General features: G+C 45.4%; 5 non-coding genes across 5 annotated transcripts; 2 read left to right on the top strand and 3 right to left on the bottom strand.

Moving 5' to 3' along the window:
• The first annotated feature begins 235 nt into the window (after positions 1-235).
• Positions 236-307, top strand: trnad-guc (transfer RNA aspartic acid (anticodon GUC)). Its single transcript has one exon. It is a non-coding gene; the product is annotated as a tRNA-Asp (tRNA).
• Positions 308-3,016: 2,709 nt separating this feature from the next.
• Positions 3,017-3,101, top strand: trnar-ucg (transfer RNA arginine (anticodon UCG)). Its single transcript is given in 2 exon segments — positions 3,017-3,052; positions 3,066-3,101. It is a non-coding gene; the product is annotated as a tRNA-Arg (tRNA).
• Positions 3,102-3,662: 561 nt separating this feature from the next.
• trnar-ucg (transfer RNA arginine (anticodon UCG)) lies at positions 3,663-3,754 on the bottom strand. The gene is given in 2 exon segments: positions 3,663-3,698; positions 3,718-3,754. It is a non-coding gene; the product is annotated as a tRNA-Arg (tRNA).
• Positions 3,755-7,072: 3,318 nt separating this feature from the next.
• trnat-agu (transfer RNA threonine (anticodon AGU)) lies at positions 7,073-7,155 on the bottom strand. Its single transcript has one exon. It is a non-coding gene; the product is annotated as a tRNA-Thr (tRNA).
• A 5,419-nt stretch (positions 7,156-12,574) lies between these two features.
• On the bottom strand, positions 12,575-12,648 carry trnai-aau (transfer RNA isoleucine (anticodon AAU)). Its single transcript has one exon. It is a non-coding gene; the product is annotated as a tRNA-Ile (tRNA).
• Positions 12,649-13,605: the final 957 nt, after the last annotated feature.

Raw genomic sequence — 13,605 nt, forward strand, 5'->3', positions numbered from 1 at the left:
ATGAACGGGAAACGCACCTTTCTGTCTGCACCTGATTTGTGTTTTTTCTTCATGCGTCCATCTCATTCTCTTTCCTGCTAATCCAAAAGTCTTAATTAATGCGTTGAAGCCGCTGTTTGCTGCATTAAATGGTTCTCCATATTGGGGAAAATAACTGATCTCGTCAGAAGTGAGTTGTCGTTCCGGAAGTGTAAATGGCAAGTGTACAATGCGTTTCGTCAATAACAGGGTCAGTTCCTCGTTAGTATAGTGGTTAGTATCCCCGCCTGTCACGCGGGAGACCGGGGTTCAATTCCCCGACGGGGAGTTCATCGCAATTTTATTATGCCAAATTGTACGTGTGTTGTTCTCTCATTTTGAAAACGGCAAAAATAAAAGACTGTCAAGAATTGAAACTTTCGAAAATGGAAATCTTTACATTTGTACCGACACTTTTCGTGACCCGAGATCAACGTTCGTTCAATTCAACAGCATTTTGACTCACCTTTGACGTGGCGACGCCACGGAGTCAACACCTTGAATATTACCCTGACATTCGCACAATGTCAATAAATGCTGTGATTTCATATTTTTCAGTTCTATTTTTGGATGATCCACTGATTCCAAATCCCTGAAAATACAAAGGAAACCTCCAATGTTTTTCAGTATTGGAAATCCCTTTGAGTCTGTGAGTTGTGAAGATTCATGCAGCGTGAGGAATGGAATATTAATGCATGATTGTAAGAGCAGGAAGGTTCAGTTCGAGCTGGACAACATTTTGGTGAGGCCACCGCTGGAGGACAGTGTGCAGTTCCGGTCAAATCACTACAGTAAGGATTTGATTGCACTGGAGAGGGTGCAGTGTCCATTTACCAGGGACCAGATCGTAGACTGGGATGGAGAATTTGAGCTATGAAGAGAGATTGGATTGGATCAGATTATTTTATTTAGAGCAGTGAAGGCTGAGAGGAGACCTGATTGAGGTGTATAAGAAACGGACAGGGTGGATAGGAAGCAGCTGCTGCCTCACAGCACCAGGGACCCGGGTTTGATTCCCGGTTTGACTCAGTGTCTGTGTGGAGTCTCCATGTTTCCCCGTGTTTGCGTAGATTTTCTCTGGGTGAGCAAACATCAAAGAAAATTACAGCACAGAAACAGGCCCTTCGGCCTTCCAAGCCTGCATCGATCATGCTGCCCGACTTATCTAAACCCTCCTTCCATTCCGGGGACCAGATCCCTCTATTTCCATCTTATTCATGAATTTGTCAATACACCTCTAAGAAGTCACTACCGTATCCATTTCCACTACATCCGTGGCAAAGAGTTTCAGGCACCCACCACTCCTTCCCTCATACATCTCCTTTAAACCTTGTCCCTCACACCTTAAACCTTTGCCTCCTAGAGACTGATTCTTTCACCCAGGGGGAAAAAAAAAGCTTCTGACTGTCCACTCTGCCCATGCCTCTCGTAATCTTGTGGACTTCTCGCAAGTCGCCCCTCAACCTCCTTCGTTCTAGTGAGGACAAACCAAGTTTCTCGAACCTCTCCTCATAGCTAATGCCATCCTTAGCAGGCAACATCCTAGTAAATGTTTTCTGCACCCTCTCCAAAGCCTCCACGTTCTTCTGGTAGTTTGGCGGACGGAACTGAACACTAAATTCCAAGTGCAGCCTCAGTAAGGTTCTATAAAGCAGCAACATGACTTGCCAATTTTTAAACTCAATGTCTCAGCCGACGAATGCAAGAATGCCGTGTGCCTCCTTGACTACCTTCTCCACCAGCATTGCCAATTTCAAAGACCTGTGGACCTGTCCACTCAGACCCCTTTGGCTATCAATACTCTTATGGGTTCTGCCATTTACTGTACATTTCCTATCTGTATTAGACCTTCCAAAATGAATGAACCCACATTTGTCCGGATTAAATTCCATCGGCCATCTCTCTGCCCAAGTCTCCAACTGATCTATCTTCTGCTGTATCCTCTGATGGCCCTCATCACTACCCACAAATCCACCATCGTTTGTGTTGTCTGCAAACTTACTAATCAAATCAGTTACATTTTCCGCCAAATAATTTATATGTTACAAACAGCAAAGGTCCCAGCACTGAACCCTGAGGAACACCACTTGCCACAGCCCTCTATTCAGAAACAAATCCTTCCAGTGTGATCCTCTGCCTTCTTTGACTCGGTAAGAAGTCTCACAACACCAGGTAAGAGTCCAATCAATTTATTTGATCGTAAACTCACATGCTTCCGGGGTTTGCCCCTTCGTCGGGTGATGACGCAAGGATATTTTGGCCTTGGAGGGAGTGCAGAGGAGGTTTACTAGGCTGATGCCGGAGTTGAGGGGGTTGAACTATGAGGAGAGGCTGAATAAACTAGGCTTGTACCCGTTAGAGTTTAGAAGAATGAGGGGAGATCTCATTGAGACGTATAAGATGATGAATGGGATGGATAGGATAGAGGTGGAGAGACTCTTCCCGCTCAGAAAGGACAGTAGGACTAAAGGGCACAGCCTCAAGATAAAGTGGGGCGGTTTAGAACGGAGTTGAAGAGGAACTTCTTCACTCAAAGGGTGGTGAATCTCTGGAATTCTCTGCCCGTTGAAGTGGTGGAGGCTGCCTCGCTAAATATATTTAAGACGCGGGTTGATAGGTTTTTGATAGGCAAGGGGATTAAGGGTTATGTGGAGTGGGCGGGAATGTGGAACTGAGACACGATCTTATTGAATGGCGGGGCAGGCTCAAGGGGCTAGGTGGCCTACTCCTGCTCCGATTTCGTATGTTCTTATGTTCTTATGAATGGGCAAACCCCGAAAGCTTGTGGGTTTACGATCAAATAAACCGATTGGACATTAACCTGGTGTTGTGAGACTTCTTACTGTGTTTACCCCAAACCAACGCCGGCATCTCTACATCATGACTTCATCAAAACAGACAGTGAAATGGAACATTGTTCAATAAATCTCTCAGTGGTCAAAAAAAATGCCTAACTTTGGGACACTTTGAAAAGTTCAGGGGATAGATTGTCGTGGGTGGCTCGTTGGTCTAGGGGTATGATTCTCGCTTTCGGCACAGTATTAGAATGCGAGAGGTCCCGGGTTCAAATCCCGGACGAGCCCTGCATCTTTTTTTTTCCTAAAGATCATTCTTTGCAATGAAGGTGGTGACAACGAGTGAAAGACGAAGCATTGTTTACCTCCCGGGAACTCATTGCAGAGAAAATATCTCTGCAGAACTCGGAAAGCAACCATACAGTCTGACAGGACTGGGAATCCCAGTCAGATTTTAATTTTTCCATGTTTTCCTTTAATTCCGGTGTCCCCAAAGATTAGCGTGGGTCTCTGGATCACCAGCCCAGTGACATCACCTTTCATCCCTGTAATCAGAAACACTTCACTCAGCTCGTTATTAAACCTCTTCCTCCACAGAATTTTATTAAACTATTTGCTACAAAGCCTGTTGCTCCATTCGGGGGCATCAATAATTTATTAAGATCACGCAAAAAAGATAGATTTCTTCGGAGGAGGCTAAAATAATGAGGTGAGAAAATGTAATGGACAAAACAACAAGGAAATACATTCTGAGAAAGCGCCCTGCAATGTTTGCAAGAAAATGCAGACCTTTCAGCTGAAGAAGGAAATCTCAGTTTGCCGGAAGTTTTACCAGATTTCTGCATAAAACGACCGCGACAGGACTCGAACCTGTAATCTTCTGATACCATCATCACCAGGATTACCGAAGTCAGACGCCTTATCCATTAGGCCACGCGGTCAACTTACACAAGAAGAGGGAACATCTTAACACAACATGCAACAATTTACAGACAAAAAAAGTCCTCACGGAGAATCTTTTTTACACAACAGGGAACACGTTTGCAAGGGAAGGCGATATGTGAACAGAAAAGAAGAAAAAATATTTCCAGAGCCGGAAACACAACAACAGGGCAGCATATTTCACAACAGCAGAAAGAAAAAAAACACTCACCAACATTTGAGACAGTTACCTGGGTAAGATTGGTCTGGAGAGATATTGGCAAAACACGGATAATTGGGAATAACTCCGAGGTAAAAAGACAATGGGCAGCATGAACACTTTGGGCCGAAGGGCCTGTTTCCATGCTGTAGCCCTCTATATCATAGAGCACAGCAGGAAATATATTTACAAACAGTGAAACACTTTACACAACAACAGTGAACACCTTTGAGCAATAGTTCAAAGCAGGACAGCTGTACAGCAGGAAATATGCTTACAAGAATATATTTGCAACAGGAAACTAATTTAACATGTGAGTGATCAATTCCGGGTCCTGCTGGTTTCCCGGAACCTTTGTCTGTCGTCACTCATTTACAAACAGTCGCTTTTGCTGCTTTTGTGCGTGTCTTTTCTGTCCATTGCATTCTTGGTGTTCTGCAGTGGAATTGTGTGGCCAGACTGAAGCTCCCTCACACTCGTGCTGGAGTTAAACAACAATGTGGAAGTGAATATCTGAATGGCTGCATTGATAGGCAGCAGCGGGGAGCTGGATTTACCAGAGCAAAGTGACGCCGCGGAATTGTGCTGGACTGATCATTCAGAGGTTGATGCATCGAAACCATTCTCTGCTATTTTCTGTTAAGGATGATAACAAAACGACTTGACAACAATTCTGCAACATTTCCGTGGAATATGCAAGCATTTGCATTGGCTCCGCTTTTCTGTTTTCACCCTCAAACTGCAGTAAATCACATTGATCTGCACACAAGCTGTAGATACTGTGAACATGCACCAGGATATATTAGTGACCGAGATCATGGTGCGCAGGGCACAATTTCAGAATTTGTGGATGATGTGAAAGTTGGGAGCATTGTGAACTCTGAGGAGGATAGTGTAAAACTGTAAAAAGGAAAGAGACAAGTTGACGGAATGAGTGGACAAGTTGCAGCTGAAATTCAAAGCTGAGAATTGTGAAGTGATTCATTCTGGTAGGAAGATTATAGAGAGACAATGAAAAGTAAAAGGTCCGGGTTCAATTCTGGCCTTCAGTGACTGTGTGTATTTTTCACATTTTCTGTACGCCCACTTGGCTTTCCTCCGGGTGCTCTGGTTGCCCCCACACTCCATTGATAGGGGAAATGGACTTACCATGCTAAATTTCCCCGAATGTCTCCCAGTATGTTTAGATTAGGAGGATTAACAGGGTAAATATGTGAGGTTGTGTGGATAGGTCAGAGAATCAATGCACACGCAATGGGCCGAATGGCCACATTCTGCACTGTAGGGTAGATAGAGGTTTTCATATTCCAGTCAAGAGTTCATCAAGAACCAGGGGAAAATATTCAAGATAAGTATCAAAACTGCAGCGATTCAGTGCCTAATGTACATATCTTTGGAAACTAAAGCAACATTTAACATGGCCAATCCACCTCACCTGCACATGTTTCAACCAGGGAGCAAACCAGGGAACCCAGAGGAAACCCACGGGGGAGAATGTGCAAAATCAGCAAAAGTCAGAACCAAAGTCAGGTCTCGGGGCTGTGAGGCGGGGGAGCGGGATTAGATAGAATGTTGTTTCAATAACACCAAATGGGCTGTTACTGCATTGTAAAGATTCTGTGGTTTATGAGTCTATAGTATAACCCTATTGAATGGAGCAGCAGGCTTGAAGGACCACGTGATCCACTTCTGATCCGATTTATTTTGCTGCTGTGTCCAGGAAGCTGCTAACTGATTTCTCATCATTAAAACAGAATTTACTCCAAATATATAAATGCATCAACCCTGTGCTCAGTGACAAACACTGACTCGTGGTTAAGCAATGTCTCAGTTTGAATATTCTTATCCGTGTTTCCAAATCCCTCCATGTCCTCAGCTCTTCCTGCCTTTCGTCATCTCCAGCCGAACAATCCTCTGAGATATCTCAACTCCACTGATTCTGCCCTGGTGATAAGAAGTCTCACAACACCAGGTTAAAGTCCAACAGATATATTTGTTAGCAAAACCAGTAGCTTTCGGAGCGCTGCTCCTTTATCGCCTTACCTGATGTTTTTCTGAGAACTGAGACTCCAGCTTCTGTTTCTCCAACAGAATCTCTCTGGATAAAGCCGGAATTTACAAGGATTTCTGTCACTGAGACATTATCTGGCGGTCTGTGTCTCACTGCTCTAACTCACTCTATCCCTCCATCCCCTCTCATCAACTCTATATGAAGGCGGGATCTTGTTGTTTAGTGACTGTGTGCACACAATCTGTATCTACATCTGATCAAATAGAATTCAGCTTGTGAACAATATCACCATTTCAACCAGCTCTCGGTTAACCCAGGCACGGCTCTGATTGGCTGCAGCCCCCTGAATCTGGGGAACAGACACTGTGAGCATCGCCGGCCTCAGAGGCTTTCACACTTACTGAGCTGGGAAACTCCAACTAATCCCCGAGAATCCACAGCACAGAGCGAGAGGAGAGGAAAACCTGTCCTGGGAGCTGTCAATCTGAGACACAGTTTGACCTGTCAATGTGCAGATGTGAAGCTGCTCCTTCCATTCCCAATCTGCTATAACCAGGAGTTCCTAACGCCCAATAATGACCAGCTTGCAGCAATGTGTTTGAATGAACACGATGTCATATCATCCAAGCAGCATTTTGAAATGATCATTCAGTGGATTCTGATGAAATTTATTTCTTATGTTCTGTGTGTCATTCCATAAGAATCTTCCTCTGAAATGAGACCTTGTTTTGTCCTTGCGCTCCTGATGCTGTTGTTTTTCAATCTGCTCACATTCTGATTTCCCTCATGGAAAAACAGTAAAAAGTCTGACAACACCAGGTTTTAGTCCAACCTACTTATTTGATAATATACTCGCAAGCTTACCCACATCATGACTACTATCGATTCCCTCATGGAACCAGAGAAAGGGAACAGCACTGAATCATTCGGCTTATCTTGTCCATGTCAGCCCGAGGGCACCCAGGTGTCCTCTTCAAGCTCACCTTCCTGCACTCGGCCCGGAGCCATGGAGCTGAAAGCATGATGGTGATCCACATACTTGGCACCAAAATACCAGAAGGAGTTCCGGCTCTGGGGCTGCCGGAAGCAAACACTTTCACTGATAATCGCTGCGAGCAGGATTCGAACCTGCGTGGGGAAACCCCATTGGATTTACTAATCCAACGCCTTAACCACTCGGCCATCGCAGCTCCGCAACTTGCTGTGCTGATAGAATTACCTCAGTAGCGTTCATACTGACTTCATCAGGCACCGTTATTGTACAGAGCTCAGTGTGTGAGCTGAAATTTGTTCCTCTACTTTTGTATCTTTGTCTCTGACGGAGAACTCACTTACTAGGCCAAAGACATGTTTTTGTAGCTCAGTAATGTTTCATTAGAAACGAATTAGGGAATAGGTCCCCTCAGGGACAGACGAGGGGAATTGTGCTGAGAGCCAGGGGGAATGGGGGAGATCCTGAATGAATACTTTGCGTCAGTATTCACGAAGGGGAGGGGGTTGATGTCTGGCCCGGTCATCGAGGGAGCGGTATGTGAGAAACGGTCAGATACTCACTTTATGATTCCCCCCCTTGAATCAAATACACGGATGAGTTCAGCTAACTGTCGGTTTATTCGATCTTGCAAGAAAGGGTGCCGTCCCGTGGGTACACACACCTTGCTTTACACAATCATAGTTTATACACATTTTTCTAGATAACAATAGGACAGCCCTCCTTTCTTTACTGGTTACCACTTCTTAATCTCTTTACTGAGTGATCTCCTCCCTTGTTGACATCCCATTAACTCTAATCCAATCACCCCTTTTAAGGCTTAAATCGTTTTACCTCTCATCAATTCAGCTAACTCTTTTTCATTGTCCCGTAAATTGCTTACACATTTATTTTATATGGTGTAAATCTCTTTTAGGCTATGCTGAAGACCCCGGGCGCCTGCCAGTCTCATGTTTTTTTTCTTCTTTTTCTGCGTGTTTCATCATCTGCTGGTCTTAGCGTTTAACCCCTCAGGTTACACTAACGGTTCTGTCATGGTTTCCGCCCCAGATGGCTTGACTCAAAAATTACACTACCGCTACCATCCCTCACAGGTAGACCAATTGAAAGATCTATCGATTACGAGGGAAGAAGTGTTTAGGTAGCATTAAAACCGATAAATCTCCTGGGCCTGATTGCATTTATCCTAGGCTGCTTAGGGAGGCGAGGGATGAGATTGCTGGGCCTCTGACGCGAATCTTTGTCTCTTCTTTGGACACAGGTGAGGTCCCTGAGGACTGGAGGATAGCGAACGTGGTACCGTTGTTTAAAAAGGGTAGGAGGGATAGCCCGGGTAACTATAGGCCAGTGAGTTTAACGTCAGTGGTGGGCAAGTTGATGGAAAGGATTCTTAGGGATAGGATGTATGAGCACTTAGAGCGTTGTGATCTGATTAGGGATACGCAGCATGGCTTTGTAAAGGGGAAGTCTTGCCTTACAAATCTGGTAGAATTTTTTGAGGAGGTGACAAAAACGGTCGACAAAGGACGAGCCGTTTATGTCGTCGAGATGGATTTCAGTAAGGCGTTTGACAAAGTCCCTCATGGTAGGTTGGTAGAGAAGATTAAAGCTCATGGAAGACGTGGCCAGGTATCTAGGTGGCTAGAGAACTGGCTTGCAAAGAGGTGTCAGAGAGCAGTAGTGGAAGGGTTCTTTTCTAGCTGGAGGTCTGTCACTAGTGGTGTGTCGCAGGGCTCAGTACTGGGACCTCTTCTCTTTGTAGTGTGTATAAATGATTTGGAAGAGGGAGGAGGTGGTGTGATCAGCAAATTTGCTGATGACACCAAGATGGCTGGATTGGCGGGCAGTGAGGAGCGGGATATTGACAGGCTGGTGTATTGGGCAGATACATGGAGTTTAATCGAGGTAAATGTGAAGTGATGCATTTTGGCCTGAATAATGTAGGGGGGAGTTATATGATAAAGGGTAAGGCCGTAAGGAGTGTAGAATCGGAACGAGACCTGGGGGTGGAAGTGCACATGTCTTTGAAGGTGGCAGTGCAAGTGGAGAGTGTGGTGAAGAAAGCCTATGGTATGTTAGTCTTTATATGAAGGGGTATAGAATATAAGAGCTGGAGTCTAATGTTGCAGTTGTACGGAACGTTGGTTAGGCCGCATTTAGAGTAATGCGTCCAGTTCTGGTCGCCTTACTACCGGAAGGACGTGGAGACTGTGGAGAGTCTCCACGTCAGAATACTCTGGAGTGAGTGCAGAGGAGGTTTACCAGGATGTTGCCTGGTATGGAAGGACTGGGGTATGAGGAAAGTTTGAATAAATTGGGGCTCTTTTCCCTTGAAAGACGCCAACTGAGGGGGGATCTCATAGAGGTATATAAGATTATGAAGGGTATAGATAGAGTAAACAGTGGTAAGCTATTTCCTATAATAGAGACACATAGGACCAGGGGCCATTGAGGGAGGAGAGGTATAACACAGATAATAGAGGGAGGTTTTTCACACAGAGGGTAGTGGGGGTATGGAATGCTCTGCCAAGTAAGGTGGTGGAGGCAAACACGCTAGAGTCATTTAAGAGTAACTTAGACAGGCACATGAGTGGGTTGGAGATGGGTGGATATAGGAGATTGTTTTAAACAAGGGTCATTAGCATTGGGGCGTCCCTGGTAAGGTAAATGGATATGGTACAAAAACATTTTTTTTTCCTTTCATTCACAGGTTTTAAGTCGGTCCGCCTTGTGTCCAACGAGGGGCATACACGCGATGGGTCATACTGGGGCTGCTCTTGGTTGTTCGAGATTGGCCTCGTGTTTCATGTCGTTAGTGTGTGCCTAAACCGGACCAGAAACTGGGCAAGACGACATCTCAGTGACTATCACTGATTGCTGTGCAGATACATGGATTTGGGGTGGTGTCTGTGGGAGTTTGCGCATTCTCCCCGTGCTTGCGTGGGTTTTCTCCGGGTGCTCCGGTTTCCTCCCACACCCCAAAGATGTGCTGTTAGGCTGATTGGCAGGAATAAATTGTCCCTAAATTAGTTTCCCTCAAGGTGGATGGCCATAAAACGATAGAGAGGGGTCATGGGTGGAGAGGGGGACTGGTGGTGTTGCGATGGCGGCGCGGGCTCGTTGGGCCGAAGGGCCTGTTTCCCGGGTTGTTTTTGTTCTTTGTTCTTTATAAAAAAAGGAAAAAGAAAAATCTCTATTGTCTTTCATTATAGTCAAAAGTTGCGTTCACCCTGTTTTTGTCCACTCGGTTGAAAACACAGGAGGAAGTGGATAAAGTTATAAATAAATTACCAATGCGATGGCTGGGAATAGAACGCGGGTCAACTGCTTGGGAAGTAGCTATACTCACCACTATACCACCATCGCTCAGGAAGATCAACAACCGTTATTTTAATCACTTATAATTACGGAACTACCTCCGTTGCTGATGTTACCGGACATCAGGTCTGTCCATCGGACAGTTTGTAAACTGAACTTGGCTTCTCTCGTTTTTCGGGACAGTTTGAAGTCACCTTTTTACTATTGTTTCTGACTGAGAATTCATTGATTAGTTTTCAGGCACCTTTTTTTCATTTAAACAAATTTTCCACTGACAACAATTTCAAACTAGATTTTCCATTAGACACAGATGGATCATGAAAATATTTATGTGAATGTTATTTAAGCAGACCCCCTCCCCTCCCCCTCCCCTCCCCTCCCTCTCCCCTCCCCTCGCCAGTTCTCAGCCAGACACTGGCTGATGACAAGTTTATTTTACTTTTGACAGAAAATAAATCCCTGGCCCATGATCTGCTTTCCTCCTGTTCTCAGGCACATTCACTTTCAACAAGGCCGCAATGACTGGTTTGAAGAGTCAGAGTCAGACTGCAGTCACCTCGTTTCTCTCGCCATCCCTTTATCTCAGAGTCACCTTACACCATATCCTGCAGCCTGATTTGGCCAAGTTGAGCGAATGGCTCAATGATTGGCAGGTGCAGTATATTTTGAATAAATGTGAAGTGATCCAATTCGTTAGCAAACACGGGAAGACAGATTATGGTCTGAATGGTCATAAGTTAGGAGAAGAGAATGTGCAACCAGAACAGAGTGTCCTCATGCACCAGTCACTGAAGGGAAACATGCCGCTGTGGCAGGCAGTAAAAAATGCAAACGGCATGGTGGCCTTCATAGCGAGAGGCTTCGAGTACAGGAGCCGGGATGTCTTGATGCAATTATGCAGGGTCTTGGTGAGGCCACAGCTGCAGTTTTGTCTTCTTATCTGAGGAAGGATGTTCTTTGGACTGTGGGAGAAAACCCATGCAAACATTGGGAGAACATGCAAACTCCACACAGGCAGTGACCCAAGCCCCGAATCGAATCCAGGTCTCTGGAGCTGTGAAGCAGCAATGCTAACCACTGTGTTACCGTGCCGAGTCAATCTTATCCAACTGTGTTTGGTGTCTGTGAGATCTCCGAGTCTCTCTTGTGTAAAATAAAACGATTTTCCAATCACAAAGTTCCCACTAATCCCCCTGCTGAGCCCCAAAGTTAGATTTCAAGGCACTGTTTCATTAAATTCAAGATTTGAGTTGGAAGTTAGAGAACATGTCAGCTACCCCGTGTCTGCATATCTTACCTCCAATCCTCATTTTGTGTCACTGAATCCGCTACTAGTAATTAATGCAAGATAAAATATAGAAATGAAGCATATCTTCTCTGATTTGATGCATTAAAGAGCGCGGTAAAGTGGTACAGTAATTCGCACTGCTGTCCATGTTTGATTCGGGCCTTGGGTGACTGCATGGAGTTTGTACGTCCTCCTCGTGTCTGCGTGGGTTCCCTCTGGGTGCTCCAGTTTCCTCCCTCACTCCAAAGACTGGCTAGGTGCATTGGCCATGCTAAATTGGTCCTTAGGTTCCCAGGATGTGGAGGTTCGGGGGATTAGCCATGGTAAAATTGCGCAAAATATGTTCTTTTAGAGAATCGGTTCAGACTCCTTGGGCTGACTGGTTTCCTTCTGCAATGCAGGGATTCTCTGCATACACAGTGTCTCCATTTATGAAACCAAGAATCCCGTCCGTTTTCCTAACGACTCTTTCAAAATTTCCTCCCACCTTCAAATATCTCTCTGAACCTCAGCTCCCTCTGAGCCTGCACAACTGTATAGAACGGGACCATTCTGTTTCTAATGCCTCTCCCCATCTTTGCTGTCAGAATGCAGCACTGTTCCTGAGTGTGGGATTAATAATGTGTCTCTGCTACAATATCAGTGAGAGCTAAGACTGCAGCTTCTGGTTCTCCAGGAGAAAAGTTCTGGATAAAGCCGGAATTTATAAGGATTTTTATCACTGAGACATTATCTGGCCGTCTGTATCTCACTGTCCTGACTCACTCTATCTCTGTCTATCCCTCTACCCTCTCTGATCCACTCGATATGAAGGCAGGATGTTGTTTAGTGACTGAGTGCACAACTGACCCGCACATCTTTGGACTATGGGAGGAAACCGGAGTACCCGGAGGAAACTCACGCAGATACGAGGAGAATGTGCAAACTCCACACAGACATTGACCTCAGCCGGGAATCGAGCCAATGTCCCTGGAGATGTGAAGCAGCAGTTTGAGGGGGAAAAAAAACAAATTGGTCGGTACGGGGATCGAACCCGCGACCTTGGCGTTATTAGCACTATGCTCTAACCAGCTAAGCTAACCGGCCACACAGCTCCGCGGTGCCCAGGGACAGTTATCAGGGCGGCTTGGGTCACTGTCTGTGGGAGTTTGCACATTATCCCCGTGTTTCCGTGGGTTTTCTCCGGGGGCTCCGGTTTCCTCCCACACCCCAAAAACGTGCTTTTTGGCTGATTGGTGTTAATAAATCGTCCCTAAATTGGATCTCCCTTAATCTGGCGCACATATCATTCCCAAAATTTGCACCTCTTTATTGTGGAGTCCAGGAGATGTAGACGAAAGTCGTAGGTAGAAGAAGGATTGAAATGAGGCACTCACTGAGGTTAAAATGGGCGGCGCGGGCTTTTGCAGGGCCGAAGGGCCTGTTTCCGGTGCTGTGTTGTTCCTTATTCTTTGTTTTTTGTTGTCGGTCCCTCGATTCGAGGATGACATCCATTCAGGGCCATGAGTTTCTGCTATGGGTCTTCATGTGAGTGAATAGGACCATTCTCAGCCCACAGAGCTTTCTTCTCTGTTACTGTCTTCTCTGCCTCCATTCTGCCTCATAAAAGCCTGCTGCCGATTGGGGGACAGGTTTTGCCCATCTTCAACGATTTGTAACAAACTCTCCCAGTCATCAGCATGAATGCTGCCTCCCTTCAATCTGGAGGATGTTGGGGAAGCATTACTGATGGGATGTCTCTCACACTCTGAGGATTCGCTGATACACTGGTCACATCTACATCATTGTGCTAAAACCATCATCTATCAATGGCATGTATGAGAGAGTGAGATACATTCCTATCTGCCCTTCTCTGGTCCATTTTATCGATTTTTTTTTACAAAAAACTTTCATTAATTTAAACCCCAACATCAGGCGACCCTCAGCCATGTTGGTTTTGGAGAAAAGGCTCCGGATTCTCAATCCGGCACTAGACCATCTCGTTTTTCTGGAACTTCGACCAGATTTCTACAGAAAAGTAATAGGACTCGAACCGGCAATCTT

Source organism: Carcharhinus amblyrhynchos, unplaced genomic scaffold, assembly GCF_965287045.1.
Source record: "Carcharhinus amblyrhynchos unplaced genomic scaffold, sCarAmb.v2.hapA scaffold_42, whole genome shotgun sequence".
NCBI classification, from domain to species: Eukaryota; Metazoa; Chordata; class Chondrichthyes; order Carcharhiniformes; family Carcharhinidae; genus Carcharhinus; species Carcharhinus amblyrhynchos.